The 16,120-nt window shown below is 49.0% G+C and overlaps 1 long non-coding RNA gene across 2 annotated transcripts; it reads left to right on the plus strand.

Moving 5' to 3' along the window:
• The first annotated feature begins 13,979 nt into the window (after positions 1-13,979).
• On the plus strand, positions 13,980-15,890 carry LOC149121752 (uncharacterized). 2 transcript variants are annotated; one of them, XR_016223223.1, is made up of 5 exons: positions 13,980-14,103; positions 14,206-14,269; positions 14,417-14,568; positions 14,851-14,941; positions 15,534-15,890. It is a non-coding gene; the product is annotated as an uncharacterized LOC149121752 (long non-coding RNA). The 2 variants fall into 2 exon arrangements; XR_016223222.1 differs by having other exon boundaries at positions 14,015-14,269.
• Positions 15,891-16,120: the final 230 nt, after the last annotated feature.

Here is a 16,120-nt window from a genome sequence, read left to right on the forward strand (position 1 = left end):
TGGTTTTAAGACACAGATATGGAGTGATCACCCCACAGTTGTGCAGGCAGAGATTGGCTGTTACAAGGCGGAGGCATTTATACCGCCGGCGTCACCTGCACCGAAACCTGCTTTAGTGGCGATCTGGGGATTTCTAATGGCTTCTCTAAGAAGGCCCTGTTTCCACTCCACTCACTCTGAGACAGAAGCATTATTCAGGAACCCATGAAACACCTGGCTACAAAATGAACTGGCCAAAGGCCTGGGACAAAGGACGTGGTAGAACATACTAGAAGGAGCTCAAGGTTAGGAGACAAGAATCTAGGTTCCACATTTAATTATGGCATTAGCTAGGCTGTGTGACCTTAGGAAAATCACAAGAACTCTCTGAGCTTCCATCTCCTCATCTACAGAAGGGAGATACCAATGCTTGGCCCAATTACTGTCACTAAGAGGTTTAGCAGGCAGTGGCTTAACCTGCTGCACCACAATGCTGGCCCCCATGATGCTTCTTTCTTGCTGTTTCTGCAGAGAATACATAAACGCCACAACAATTAGGTCACTCTCATCTGAATCCTTTTCCTAGAATGATTTTTCCATTGACAGTCCCGATGTTAGCAATTGCCACAATGACACCACACAACACATGACCACCCAACCCTGACATGCACTGATAAGTACCTGTTTTGCATGGGCAGTTCCCATGGTGTCTGTTGGACTCACTGTGCACCTGTCATCAGGTGCTGGGCAGACAGATCTACTGCTCTTGCCTATGATCCTTCCTATGTTTGCTTCCAGATTGTGACTAATAATAGAGTTGTAACCTCTGTAGAGCTGACAGATAGAATTCAGGACACCCATTAGGATTTCAGATAAACCACAAATACTGTTATGAGTATGTCCCAAATATTGGTTACATTCGGCAACCCCATCTGTACATCTCTCTCATCCCACTAGTGGGCTGGCCCAGGCAAGTCTCTGGAGCCAGCAAGGGAAAGGAGAGTGGAAGAATGCTGGACCCTGGAGGCTTAGGCTCAGCACGGGAACTTCCTTGTAGTCTACCCCTCCAACCATGTCATGATACCTGCCCAGATCAGAGGACCGCTCTGTGCAGCAGGAGTTTGTTAAAGACACCCACAACCTGTGTTAGGGTACCTGGGTTTCAGTCCTAGCTCCAGCTCCTGTCTCCACTTCTCCACTAATGCCCACCCTGGAAAGCAGTGATGATGGCTCAAGTAGTTGGGTCCCTGCTACCCATGTGGGAGACTTGTATTGAATTCTCAGCTCCTGGCCTCATCCCTGGCCAAGCCCCAACCGTTGTGGACATGTGGGGAATGAATTGGCGGATGGGAGGGCCTCTCTCTCTTTCTCCCTCTCTCCCTCTCTCTGCATCTCAAATAGTAAATTTTTAATGTTTTTTTTTTTTAATTATAAAGTCCCCTTAAGAAGGCCAAGAAGACAGGGAAGGTGAAGAACTGGGCCCATTTTGACAATCAGTCTACCGCAGTGCCCAGTCGCAGAATCACCACCAAAAGATGCAGGCACAAAGTCCTCAAAGGAAATGAACCCAGATGTCCCCTGCCTGTTCCAGTCAAACATGAAGGAGGTGGCTTGACGCAGCGACCGGGAGAGAAACCCGCACCGCGCTCAGACTGTGGAGACGGTCTCCTCTGGGGCTCAGTTTCGTCATCTATGAAATGGCAAGCTTGCACTCCTGGGGACTTGCAACTCTAGGATTCAATAATCGTGGATGTTTTAGCTCGAGCCGCTTGCCTTCTTCCATCATTCCCCTCAGCAAACTCTGCCAGCCTCATCGACTTTATGACTGTATTAGCAATGCTATAACTTAAAACAGCCCATTACGGTCCTCATTGACTGCTCCTGTATTCAAAGTAAATTCAATCACCAATACATATCCAATAAAAAAATGGAAATCTTCAGGCCACGGGGACATCAGCTCCTGGCAAGGAGCAAACCTCTTGAATAAATAAATCTGCTTTGCCCAATATTTCCCCCTCTTGATTTGAAGAGAGACAGTAACCCTTTTTCGGTCATTGAATTAATTTGCTAGAAGTGGCTGTAATTTCTATATAAATCCTGAGATTGTTTCTAATTTGCATGTTATATATGAATGTTTATGCATGTGGTGCCGGCCTAATGTTCTCCAGGGATCCTCTTGGAAACTGTATGAATCATGTAAACAAAATTAGACTGAAATAAAAAGAATGTATGATATTTTCTTCACTAGTACTAATTTTTTTTAAGTTTGGTTTTCTCCATAATGATCTTCCTGCTGACTTTAATTATATTTATGGCACAATTATCCTGTACTGGGCACAGCCTCATGTGCCCGCTGCTCATTTGGCGTCTGTCTGGTTTGGGGCCGCCTTGCAGGCGGAGGGGAGGAGGGGCAGGGTATGGCTTCCTCCTTGTTTGTTCTTTTGGAAGCTGATGAGGAGGAACAGGATACGAGGTGTTATGGCGGCACCTAAATGGCTTTTTCTCCCTTCCCCTTCCCATCTCCCGTCTTTGGTACGAGGATGAATTTAGGTCATTCATGGGCAAAACTGAAACCAGGTCTGGGAGAACTTCCTCTTCCGGTGGCCTCCCCAGGGTGCTGTTTGAAGACCATTACTGCTGTTAATTAATGATTTGCCAGCTGTCCACACGAATTTTATAGCATTTATGTATGCACAGGCATTGTACTTTAGTCTTCTTTTGCTAAAAGCAAGCACAACAAATGTTCCATAGGAGTCGAAGTCTCTGGACTCTTTGGGCAGCAGGAGATCTGCCCGGATGACACGGCTCCCGGTTGTGAAATCCCAGGGCTGGCAAGAGTGTCGCCGTCTCGGGCTTTGCTCCCCTGGAAGAGCCCATCAGCACCAGCCTGGAGAAGGCAGGAGCTGCAGCTCTTTCACAGGGTAACTATCAGCTCCGTGGAAACATCACAGCTCTTTCCAAAAAAATTAACCTGCTCCAGGGTCTCCTCATCTTCGTTAGGAGAAGACATCAACAGCTCCTTGCAACCCTTTTCTTGTCTTGCTCCTATTTCTCTGTACTGCATAAGGGCACTGGAAACAAGTTCATGGAAAAACGGAATTGGAAGATAAGTGTGTCTTTTGGGGCCAGACAGTTATGAAATCCAGTTTTTTCATCATATGCCTTTTCCATCATCCCGTCTGAAGTGGGTTGTACTTGCAATTGCTTTTGCGAAAGCTCCCTGCCACAGTTCATCCCAGAAGCTAAGGGGACTCAGGAATATGAGAGCCTGGGGGTGCATCATCTCCTAGATCCCTCTAGCTCTGGCATTCAGAATTTTGGAGTGTTTTGTGGTAAAGGGTCACCTGTCCTTCATTTTCCTCTTCTAGGAAAAGCCATATCAGACCTGGTCATCTCCATCTAAGCATTTGGACCATTCCCATTCTGAAAGATCAAGGAAACAAGTCATCCGCCAGTTACAAAGTCGGATACAGTACAGTGGTTAAATTTTTGTTTAACTACTCAACAATAACATTTACACTGTAGATGCAGAAGAAAGGTGACACTGTCCTTTGGGAAGAAAAGAGAGGCGATCAATGTTTATTAAGCACTCACTTTGGGCCAGGCCTTGTGTTCTGTTTTGTCTCATCTTTTCAGCAATCTGAGACCCAAAGAAGCCTAGTTATCTCTGGGGGAGAAGCAGCATAATTGAAGAGAACGTGTCACCAGGAAGGATCAGACCAGGCAGCAGGAATGCAACAGGGGCTGCGAGGAGAGCACGAGGAGCAGGAGCTGTGTGAGCAGGCCGGGGAAGAGCAGCCAGATGGAGAGGTGGGAGAGAACAGTCCATAAAGGAACCCCGAAGGAGCAGGGTTGAACGCATGTTCTCAGGGAAACCGAGGCTCTTGGCCTCATTGCAGGCCCAGGTTGGGAGGGAGGAAGCTAGCAGGCTCTGAAGTTCATGCTCCAGACTGTATGTGTACTTGGAGCTGGAAGTGGACCCAATCTGGTCACATGTCGGTGTTAGCCAGAGAGAAGGGAGCTTGGTAACCCACGTAGACACACAGTCTCATAGGTACTTCTGCTTCTATGGTGGGGCCCATAACACAGCCAGAGCCCTTGTAAGCTTACTACTGCAATTAAGTTCAGTGCGTAATGCACCTGGAATCACCGTTTCCAAAAATATTTTCAATGGCATGCCTGATCACCATGAGCATAGCTAGATACCTTAGTAGAGAGACAGTACTGAGAACACCAGATGCATCTAACATAGCATCACCACCTTTTGGAGTTTTCCTTATTTTAAAATTTCTTTAGGACATTGCAATCAGTTCCAGTGTGTTTGTGTGTTCTCTTCCAATACCTACATGTGCTCTCCTCATTATCCATCCATCTTTACAAAGGTTTGGGTAAAGGTGAGAAAGAAACAAAATTAATTTGGGGAGAACAAAGGGTACTTCAAAACGTGTGTAGAAAAAAATGGAATGAAATGCTAAGTTTATTTGGAGACAAAAAGATTTTTGAAAGCTATAGTTTTTTTTTTAAAAAAAACACAATTTTCGTGAATTCTTTGAATACTTCTCGTATGCATGGCCTTCAAAAATTTTTGCAGCAAACTTACCCTTTTTATTCCATTTTCCACAAACTTTTTGAAGTAGCTTCATATAAGGCAGAAATGCTCTTTAAAAAGTTTTCCTTTTCAATATTGAATCAATTCGAGAAGAATTCAATCTACAAGGTCACAATGAGGTCACACATCCTGACTTCCTTGCACCCACAGCTTAATAATCTAAAAATAAAAATCAATTCTTGTCTGAAGGGCTCATAATTGCTTTAGAGTGAAGCTCAGAATGACTGCCCCTTCTCCCGTCTTCCATTTCTTAGAGAGGAGAATATCATTTTTCACGTCCAGGGCACTGTCAGTATCAGATAGCGTGGTAACCAAGTAGAAAAATCTGTTTAAGATGAAATAATTTTGCATCATTATACTCTTCAGGGAAAGATTAGATCCCTTCTTGAATGCTGCCCATAAAGATGGCAGAGAAGGAATATAAACCGATTGTTGGTTAGAAAAAATTTTCCTAAAAGAAAAATCCACAGCATTGGGTTACAATTTCTTTTTTCCTTCCTGCTATAGTGTTAGTATGCTGAATCAAGAACTTGCTTTGATTTTTATAGAAAATTGGTCATCCCTTCCTCACTACTGAAAATTGTTTCTCTCTCTCTCTCTCTCTCTCTCTCTCTCATCTGAAGATCCAGATGAGTTTGGGGTTTCAGCGTGAGCCTAGCTGGGTTTATTAAATATTGTGCCACTAAACAGAACCTTGGACTTCTAGAATGTGAATGGATTTTCCACCACAGCTACCTATCCTTTTACGTGTGTGGAAATTTGTAATAGGGACAACTTTCATTTCTATCAGCACCTTCTAGAAGTATGCAGCCTTACAACCAACCACAATTTTAAAAATAAAATTCCTGGAGTTTTCGTGAAATTTTAAAGTCCCTATCGAGAGTCTTTTAGCTGAAAAGATCAACTTAGGGAAGAGGGAAAAGAGTGAAGCCATTAAAATACCATTAAAGACAGAACGGCTTGGCCACTTTTTGTTAATTCTATTTGATCAGGATATAACTGCCCTCCCTCCCTGGTTATGTAGCTCTATTAAAATGCAGGGAGGTGTCAGTGGAGACCCAGGCACACACTTGCCCCGTCCACATCCCCCACAATGGGTTCATTCGCGCTTCAAGCTGCTGCTTCCGGTCCCTGCCACCTCTGCTCTCCTTCCTCCATTCTCCAAACACCAAGCGGCAACGAACCAAGCTCCACGGGCTTGGGGACGGCCGGCATCCACCCCAGGTCTCCCAAGCCTATTTTTAATCTACATTTAGACATTTCTACAACCTGATTCCTTTCAGCCCAAGCCAACTTTCCTTTAAGCCCCAGGTCTGTTCTGTGAGGCCGGCTAATTAGCCTGCCTGTACCAGAAGTGCTCACTTTTTATTACCCTTCGAAAACAAAGCCAGGTTTCAGGAAGTGTTGGGTGGAAGCTGTCTCCAAAGCCCGAGCAAGGGGACCCCCACCTTCCACGGCCTCCGCTCCCCAGCAAGATTTGTGGTCTGGTTAGAAGGACCATTTACATGATGAAAGGAGTCGGAGGACAGCTCCTGATTTACAACCAGTGTGATTTTTTTTAATATCCACCAAATTAATATTTTTATGTCTGTTCCCCCATCAAGTTGCTTGGGTTTGAATTTCAACGAGTGGAGCCTGCCAAGATCATGTAGTAAAATAGGAACTGGATCGTAAATCCCAGCAGGGGTGGGAGAAGGTAAGACAGACTGCTAACACCTTCAAAAAAAATTTAAACAAAAAGGGTAAGAATTTGCTTTAAAGTATACCAGACCCAGCAGCGACTAGGAGAAATACCAGCCTGGGAACCCAGTCGGCCTCCCCAAGATCCGTTTTCCCAGGGGCCTCAACCTATAGAAAACCCCTCTGGCAGGGAAGTGGGGCCCCAGGGCCTTTGCACCCACCGCCAGTGGTGTCTCTAAGATGTGCGTTGGAAAGGGGGAAGAGACACTCTCAAGCGATGGCCTTCCAAACAGCCCAGGCTCTCTGCATCTTTCCCCTGCAGGGACCACTCCCAGAGCTCATCAAGGTCTCCTTTCATTCCCGCCAGGCCAGGGGCCATAAATGCAGCTGGCGAGACGGAGCCTGAAGCTGTAAGAAGAAAGCCATGTGTTTCCTTCTTAAGACTAAAATCATTTCCCGCCGAGGCATAAGGAGCTTTTACGAACCTCCTGGATGGATATGTGTTGGAGAGGAACAAGTTGATTGCTCTCATACCCTCACCATGCACCAGCAGGCGAAACAGAAGCCCTCATTCGCTTGGTTTTATAACAAGTTTACTATATTGGCGCATATAGGGCAAAGTAAATGGCCTCATAACCCAGCTTATTATTACACTGATTTGGATACACCGCAGGTCACATCACGGCAGCTCAAACACAACCACTAACCCACCGGAGAAGTCTGATATCACTCAGTCGATAGCCTATAAAACAGCCGCTAGTCCTGTCTGTCAACACCAGCATCGTAAAGGCGTTCCGCTAATCCTCCTCGGTGGACAGCACTAAATCCTCTGGCGATGTTGTCTTTTCATTCCTTGGCTTGCCCGGGGCTGACGTCCTGGGACACCCAGGGAGGCCACGGGAGCCAGATGGTCTCTCTGAGCAGCTGGATCCAGTGGCACCTCCGAGTGGCAGCTTCGCTGGGAGTGGGGCTTCGCTGAAACGTGTTTGCAGACCAAATTAGCCTTTCTCACGGCATTTGCGGTGCTCGCTCTGGGTTCAGAGCCAAAGCTGTTGCTGAGGCTTCAGAACCCTGGTGAGCAGGCCGACAAGAAGGGGCAGCTCCCGACCAAATGGAGATTTCAGAGGCGCCCGCTGGACTGAAACGCACGAGGACTCGGAGTCGGAGATCATTTTCTGGTTCAAGGATACAAAGGCTCTGAATTAGCCAATTGTGGACGTTCGATTATAACTAAAGAGGGATAATTACAAAGGTGAAGACAGACGTAAATACGGGTACAGCATACACACACGTATCTTTCAAGTAATGCTTAGTTTTCAGCTGAATAGCCTAAAGCTTCAGCGAACTCACCCCTTTCCTACAAGTCCCACAAATGAGATGCAGTTCTTACATAATTCCCAAGTAGGTGGAATATATATATATATATTTTTTGCTGGAAGGGACAGTAGCAGAGTAATTATTAGAACTTGAATAAGGGCTGCACATTAGATATTAGCACTGTAGCAATGTTAATTTTTCTGGATTTGGCAATAACTTTGTTATGTGAATAAATCCAGGAGATCTGTGCTGAAGGATTTAGGAATGAGAGGTAGCATATGTACAAGTTGTTGGCAACCCTCAGAAAAGGAATTACAGAGACAGAGAATGATATAGCAAACATAAAGTATTAACATTTAAGGAATCTGATGCAGGGTATATAGGAATTCTCAATACTATTTTTGAAAATTTTATATGGATCTGAAATTATCTCAAAATAAAAATCCTTTTTTTAAAAAGTCTTCCTATTTAGGCCACTTAGTTGAAATATTTTGTTTAAAATAAGAGTCCATTTGGGAGTTCCTTTGCTTCCCCACATCAACCTAAACAGGATTTGGAATGTTCCTGTTTCATACATCACTGGGAAGCCTCCATCTTGATGAAGCACAGAAAGTAGGGGAGGCAGGGCTCGGCTGGCAAGCCTGAGCCATTGGCAGTTTAGCAAGTGCCAGAGAGGAGGCTTCCGGAAGCGGAAGACCTGGATTCTCTGGGCCTAGAGCTCTGAAGCGTGGGCTCTCAACCTCTGCAAACCTGTTTCTCCACCTTGAAAGTGAGGGGCATTGGGGCCAGTGCTGTGGCACAGCGGGTAAAGCTGGCATCCCATATGGATACCTGTTCCAGTCCTGGTTGCTCCACTTCCCATCTAGCTCCTTATTAATGCACCTGGGAAAGCAGCAGAGGATGGCCCAAGTCCTTGGGGTCCTGCATCCACGTTAGGAGACCCAGAAGAAGCTCCTGGCTCCTGGCTTCGGGTCGGTCAAGCTGTGGCCATTGTGGCCATTTGGGAAGTGAACCAAGTGTATGGAAAATCTCTCTGTCTCTATCTCTCCCTCCCTCTCTCTCTCTCCCTCCCTCTCTCTCTCTCTCTCTATCCCCTCTTCTCCCTCTCTCTCTAACTCTTCCTTTCAAATAAATCCGAAAGAAAGAAAAAAAGAGAGAGAAAGAAAGAAAGAAATAGAAAGATCGATCGATCGATCTAGGCTGGGCTGCAGGGAGGCTCACCCAGCCTGTTTCGCGTGTTACGCTGCCTGATACCTACCAAGCGTTCAGTCTTGGCATCCACCCTCAGCTGCACCACCTGGCCCAACCTCAGGCTTCTGGTCTGGAGTAATGGGCTGGAAGCTGGCGGCATGCGGTGGAGGCCAAGGTCAGCCCGTGTGTTTGGAGAGTCTGTGAGGCCCCCTAGGGAGGGCTCTCCTTAGGCACCAGGAGGGACCATCTTTCCCCGAAGACAAGCCTTGCCCTGCAGCTCTCTTTCTGATCATGGAAACATCCCAGCCACATTCCCTTCCTGCTGATCAAATCCCATTTGCCTGAAGAGCTGCTGACACTCATTAACCTCAACCTGCTTTTCAGAGCTTTCCGCTCACTTTGAGCTAAACATGTGGACCCCAGCCCTGAGCCAGAACAAGATCACACTTTCGTCTTTTTCCTTTGGACCAAAAACGCCGATCTGCTGTCGTTGGAAACGAGTGCATCTGAGCACAAAATGTCTACTCCTTGCAAGCTTCAAAAGTAACACACACACACACACACACACACACACATGCGTTCTCAGCCCATAAAAGCCAGCCATGCCACTGAACAGGGAGAACCCACCACTCAGCAAACACCGCCTCCTCTCTGGAATCTGGGGGGCTGTGGACCACGTCCTGCAGGCGAGCACGTGTGTGTCGCTTGAATCGGCGATAAATCGAGGTGCGAATCCTGGTGCCCAGCAGCACCTGCAGTAGCCGAGGACGCCTGAGTGGACGACACGTGTATAAATCACGTTTATTTTCATAGCACATTTAAATAACGTTTTGGCTCTGGGGATTTTCCACCGAGTAATGAAGCATCACCCAATGAGAGTCGGCGCCGTTGCTCCAATGCACAGGCCCGGAGCCGCCGAGGACTCGCGCCGGTGATTTATGCGGTGTCGCCGTGGCGGCTGGGGCCTTCCTTGCTTCTGCACAACACATTGCTGTGCATCCAGATTAGCCACGAGATTTATCTGCAAAATAAACAAAGGACAGCCCCTATTGTCTCCCTTAATCACACCAGAGGAGACATCCAACACACCACACACACACACACACACACGCACACACGCACCTGCACTGCCCAGCCGTGCATGCACACACGACGCAGACAGGTTTGTTATGAAATGGAAGAGAGGTGAGAACAGAGCTGAGAAGAGACGAGCTCTGTGTCTTGAGGAAGGTGGGTTGTATCCGAGGGTTCCCTGCAGGAGGCGGCCGTCCTCAGACCCAGCTGCCCTATAGCCGGGGGTGCTCTTCCCACACCAGTGTGGCTGCCGGCCCGACACCGAGGCCGCAACACACCTGGTAGGAAGAAAGCCAACCTTAGATGCGCTGCGGATCCAGTTCACCTGCTACTTTCTATCTTGTTGTTTTGAGGGCAAATATCTAACCAGGTTTGCCTTTGGATGGCCAGATGGGAGGTCAGCAAGGCTCACTAAGGATGACAGGGATGGACTGCGATTGTTCTGTTGAGATCATCGTGAGATTTACGCCATCTTCCTCCTCCTTCCCTGCCTCTCTCCCTCTCCCTCTCCCTCTCCCTCTCCCTCTCTCTCCCCTCTCCCTCTCCCTCTTCCTGTCTCTCTCCCCTCCTTGTCTTTCTTTTCCTTCCTGCCTGCAACCATGTATTCTCTAAGGCTCACCGGGACTCCAAATTATATGGGACTTCCAAAAATTCAAGGACAAGGTGCATTGTGAAAAAACTCTGCACAGATTGCAAAAGCTCTGCACCCAGATGGACTTATCCCTCCGTTCCGATGTCCATGCGCTTTTTGAAGTCCTCCTGTACACCTTCACTTGAGGCTGGCCTCTATGTGGCCAAGGGCAGATGGCTTCACACAGAGAGCGTGGGCATCCTCCTGTTAGAACTCACGTCCTTGGGCGCGAATTTGGATTTGCTACATACCCGTCTGGGATGACCAACACATTTCCACCCCATCCAGAGAGTAATGGCTTACAGTGAGCAAAATACGGCCCTGGACCACGCGTAACCCAAGTTACAGACCTGTGTGACAGCAGGGCCGCAAGGAGTGGGCGCACGCTTAGCTGCAACCTTTGCACTCCGGGAAGTCGCGGCAGCTTCAAGGGCTGAAGGTAGTTTATTTATTTTTGCCACCAATTCTCTTATTTCAGGTCTCCTAGAGGAACCAAAATCAGAGTTTCCAGCTCTTTTTTTTTAAGGTTTGTTTTAGCTTTTCGAAAGGCTAGGGTAAGAGAAAGAGAGAAAGAGAGAGATCTTCCATCTGCTGGTTCACTCCCCAAAAGGCGGCAATGGAAAAAGCCAGGCACTTGGAACTCCATATGGGTTTCCCATTTGGGTGCAGGGCCCTGAGTACTTGGGCCATCTTCTGCTGCTGTCCCAGGTGCACTAGCAAGGAGCTGGCTGGGAAGTGGAGCAGCCAGGACTGGAACCAGCACTCATACGGGATGCCTATGATGCAGGCAGTGGCTTATCCCTCTGTGCCACACACAGGCCCCAACCTGAATATTTCTAAATGAGAGTCATTGTCCAGAAAAACACAGCCTCATGTTTAATGTTGTGTATTTTGTTTTCAGGCCAAAGGGCAAATTTTCATTTGTTCAAATCTGACTTTGTGAAACCCAGACTGTCTAATATGATTTATGCAAAGTTTCCAGTGCCTTAGATTAAAAATAAGTGCATTTGCATAATTTGATCCAGAACACAAGTTTAGAGAAAAAAAATTGCCAGCCCAGATTTCCCCTTGTACTTTGCACTTGTCATGTCAGAGGTAGGTTCAACCCCGTGTCTGCACGTAAATACACTCTGTGCCTCTCATCATTTTCATTTCTCAAATATGTTTTGAAATGATGCAAATCTGTATAAAAGAGGCCATTTTTTTGAATTTACAAAAATGGCTGTCCCAAATTAACACTGAAAAAAAAAAAAAAAACACTGGAGAAAGCAACATTGCCTGATTTAGGCTAACCCAGGACTGCTGGGGGGGGGGGGTCAGCTTGCTCCTAAAAATAGGGCGCCTGCCTGTCTAGGTTGGCCTGGGGCGGTCCTGGCTGTGCTAGTGTCCTGCTCCATTATTAATTGCGGCCATTCGCTTCCGCGGTTGGCCCCGTTTTGATGCTGATCCCACAGTCACCCTCGCTAAGCGCTGTTGGAAAACCCTCCTGAAATAGGTCTTCAAGAGCTTTGCAGAGAACCTGGAGATGAAGTCGGAGGAGGAGAAGACGCCACTGCAGTCAGTTCAATGGCCTGGCCAGAGACTTGGCAAGATGGTGTCGGCTTCGTTCATGCAATTCTGATTATGAACCGACAATGTGGGCCGGAACTAATTGTAGTATAGCTACTAGTCTGCAGCAAAGCAAATGCACGGAAAAAGTTGCTAAGTCCTGTGGCCTAGATTCACTCCTGTGGGCAGCGAGGGGAAGGCCCATCACTTTCCATGTCCTTTCTACCTTGGGGCAGCGGGTGGTGGGCAGGTGTCAGGGAGCTGGTCTGTGCTGCGTGGGGCAGGGGAACCCCAAGCAGATGAGAACGCTATTGTCCCATGAAGTTCCAGGAGCAAGACTGACCACTTGGAGTGGCACCCAGGGTGGAGGGGGCACTACCATGTGCCCCTGTGTCCTGCGTGAGCCCTGGCTTTCGCAGAAGGAACTGAACTGGCAACTGTTTTATGATAATTAGGGCTTGGTCTTCTTTGGGTAATGCAAGGTTGTGCTTTTGTCCCTCTCCTGGGGTCATCCGATGTCCTGTTTGAGGCACAGGTTTGTTGGTTTTAATCTACCTGCATAACAACTGGCAGGTGCAGGACCAGTCCCCCCCCCCCCAGGCACGAAGTTGGAGAATCCGGGCTGTGTCACCCCTGCCTGGTCAGCTCCACTTTGTCCTCTGTGCTCCAGTCACAGCAGAAAGCCCTCTTCTATCTGCACCTGCCACCCCAGAGCACACAGCGAGCTTGAAGTGACCCCTCGCATCCTGCCAGTCACACCTCTGCCAGGGCACTGAGCCCCAAGGGGCAGCTGCCTACTCTGCCCGCCCTTCTAGAACCCCAGCTCCTTGAGATCAGCAATGATGCTGTTCTCCTCTGCACTTCTCCAACCTAACCCAGCAATGAGTGTACAGGGGGGCTGAGTGTCCATTTGAGGGGCCCCTGCTGCTAGTTTACAAGCACAGAAACTAAGGTTCAGTACCAGGGAGGAAGCACCAAGTTCAAATTCAGAACATGATAACAAAATCAGCGCCACGCCCTTCTTGTGATATAAGAGGAAAAAGCAAAAGTGCACAAGAAATATGCATTCCAACAAGTCAGCGTTCCAGCCCAGCGGCCAGAGGGAGTCCGTGCAGCCCTGCTCAGCGCTGGTGTGTCTGCCTGGAACCCCCAGCAGGTGCCATCACTGGGCATCCCCTGACTCTCGGGGAGCAAGAGGAGTACTCTCAGCTCAGCCAAGTGCGGTTACTCCTCTCCTGACCGGCACGGTGAGAAATTCAGAGTGCCGGAAACTGTAAACTCCATCTGCTTCCCTGTGTAGTCACAAAGCAGGCTCAGGAGCAAGGCTTCGGGCAGGACATCCGGGTTTTTGGCGGAGTTTCGCTGATGTCTGGTACAGGGCAGCTGGGAGCTGAGCAGGAGGCAGGACAGCCTTGGCTGTGGGTGCCATCTCCGCCAACCTCCATCTACGGGATCACCCCACGGCCCACGCCACATCTGTGATCGCCAGGAAAACATCAGTGCGCATTTCTAACTCACCGCAGGGCTGATCTCTAACCGCGCTGCCCCCAGAATCCCACCCCATCCTGAGCTCCCTCAGAGCACAGGTTTCTCTGCGCAGGCAGCAAGGATCTACGTGTGATGACTGTGGGAGGGAGCAAAGGCCAGAAGACAGAGCACAGAACCTGAACGGCACCAAAACCCTGCAGGAGACCAGGGGACCTGGAAATGTCTCTCATCATTTTCCTGTTTGTCTAAAAATAGATACTTTTTCCATTTATACATAAACAGAGATGCATTCATTTCTTGATGTTATGCAAACGCGTGTGCATGCATGTATAGTTCAAGAATACCACGTGAGGCCCGAAAACAGCAGAACTAAACTTCCACTAATTACAGCTACTTCTGTCCACACCCTGAAATATCTTGATGTGAATTTAACAATGCAAAAGCAGTTGTTTTGAGGGTTTTTTTTAATTGCTTTAATCTGCTTGAGAGGCAAAGAAGCCACGACCAGGGCTCCCACGTGGGTGCAGACACCATTCTTTGAGACATCCTCACTGTCTCCGGGGTCTGCATGAGAAAGAAACTGAAGGTAGGAGCCTGAGCCAAGGCTCAGTGTGAGCCAGGGGCATCCTAACTGCTCGGGTCACCCAGAATTTAAACGAACAAGAAAAAACCTTGCATCCAAACCTAGGGCCATCGATCTCCATCACAGAGGACAAACATGGCTTCTGACTTACGGAACAGTGACCCAGAAGGTAAATGATTTTTTTTTAAATCCATAAAATCCATCATCAACAAAAGCACCTAAAAGCAGGTGTTTTTGTGTGTGCCTGGGGCTTTAGTGGGCCGTCTGGTTTAGAGCGCAGGACCTATAAATGCAGCACGGCATCCCTATTTTGCAGATGAACAAGCAGAGGCGCTGAGAAGCTGGGGATGCAAGTGAACCCCGGCCAGGCCAGTCCTCTCCACCCCGACGCTGGCCTCTGGACTCCCCCTGGCTGCAGAGAGGACACGAATGCTCCCAGCGACTATGCCCCCAGCTCCATAATCACAGGTTGTGGAAAATATTGCCTCCAAATGGGGGGGAGGTCCTTGATCAGTTTTTAGTTTTGTCACCGCTGAAGCAGGAGCAGTGGGCAGAACCTGCCCCTTTGCCTCTTGTCTGACTGCTATTCGGTGGCTCCAAGTGCACGGGTGATAACGCTGACCCAGGGCACCCAGCCCTGCCTTCCATCACAACACAGCGCCAGGCACTAGGGGGCGCTTCCTGATGCTGCGACATCACGGGCAGCCGCCTGCCCTCGCCTGGGGCGCTTACCAGGGGCCTCTCCTGCAGGTTCCTAGAAGCCAAGGACCATCACAGGGCACCTGCAAGGTCCCAAGTCTTCTGCCGGGCGCCCCTCGTCCATCTTCTGCAACCCCGTAAGGTAGGTGCGGCCGGGCCCAACGTGCTGGTGACAACAGTGAGGCTGTCGGCTCAGGAAACCTGTCCAGGACTGGCAGCTGCCGAACCCGGGCTGAATGAGGTTGATTCCAAGGCCCCCAGGTAGTCTCTGCCTCCTCCCGCCTCGCACTACGGGGTTCCCATCAGCACCCTGTGGGTTCCTGGAGACAGAACTACAGACATTGCAGGGTCGCCCGTGATAATCCGACATTGCCCTGGGCAGGTCCCCTTTCAGCTCCCCCGGCCTGGGCTGCTCCAGCCTCCTCCTGCCCACACCCTTCAGAGAGCCCCGGGCTCCCGGTGCGAAGCGCCTCAGCCCGGTCCAGCACGCTGTGGCCCTCTCCTCCACGGCCCTGGCTACCCGCAGGCGCCATCCGTGCAGGCCCCTCTGCTCCCGGGATGCCCCGCCCCTCCACACCTGCACCTGGCTCCCCAGGTCACCTCCTCCAGGATGGCCTCTCACAATTCCTCCAGCCTCACAGGCTCCTCCCATCAGGATAGGCAGCAAGAGAGGGGCTTGGGGACAGCAGGTGTGTGCCTTGCAAGTCCACGACTGCACCCACACCCCAATACAGCACAGTTCCTGGGGCACCAAGCACCTACAGGTGACACCGGGTGCCCCTGCACCCTCACAGAGGAGGTAGAAGAAATGGCTCTCCTTCACAACGTCTTTACAGTTCTGCGGCGTTTCCAGGAAAACCGGATTGGCCCATAAAAACCAACAATCTGAAATTCCCGGTGAGGCTCGGTCACTGTTTTCAGGATTTTAACAAGTCCCCCATTCCTAGGGGACATGAATTGCCTTGTTGGAATACGTGTCAGCACTCTTTCCATGAAAAAAATACTGCCTTTTGGAATATTTTAATTTTATACACCATCTTCATTCTCATTTTATGGACTGGATCTGTACGTCTTTTATTTAAATAAATGGATCTCCAGAAAAAAAATATAAAGAATGGCTCAATTATTGCATGGGATAATTAATCTCTGAAATTAAAAGCTGTCCTCTGCCCAACTGATTTACAAAGATCGCCTTCATGGGCAGGAAAAAAAACTTCATAATCCACCTGCCGGCGGGTGGGGGAGCCAGGGATTCCTCAGAGGCGCCGGGACTTTAGGATGGCGCGTGGTTTCAGTTTTTACACCTTACACTAGGGTTCCT

The sequence above is a fragment of the Oryctolagus cuniculus genome, chromosome 16 (genome assembly GCF_051225735.1).
Source record: "Oryctolagus cuniculus isolate XC-2025 breed Fujian yellow rabbit chromosome 16, ASM5122573v1, whole genome shotgun sequence".
Classification (NCBI taxonomy): domain Eukaryota; kingdom Metazoa; phylum Chordata; class Mammalia; order Lagomorpha; family Leporidae; genus Oryctolagus; species Oryctolagus cuniculus.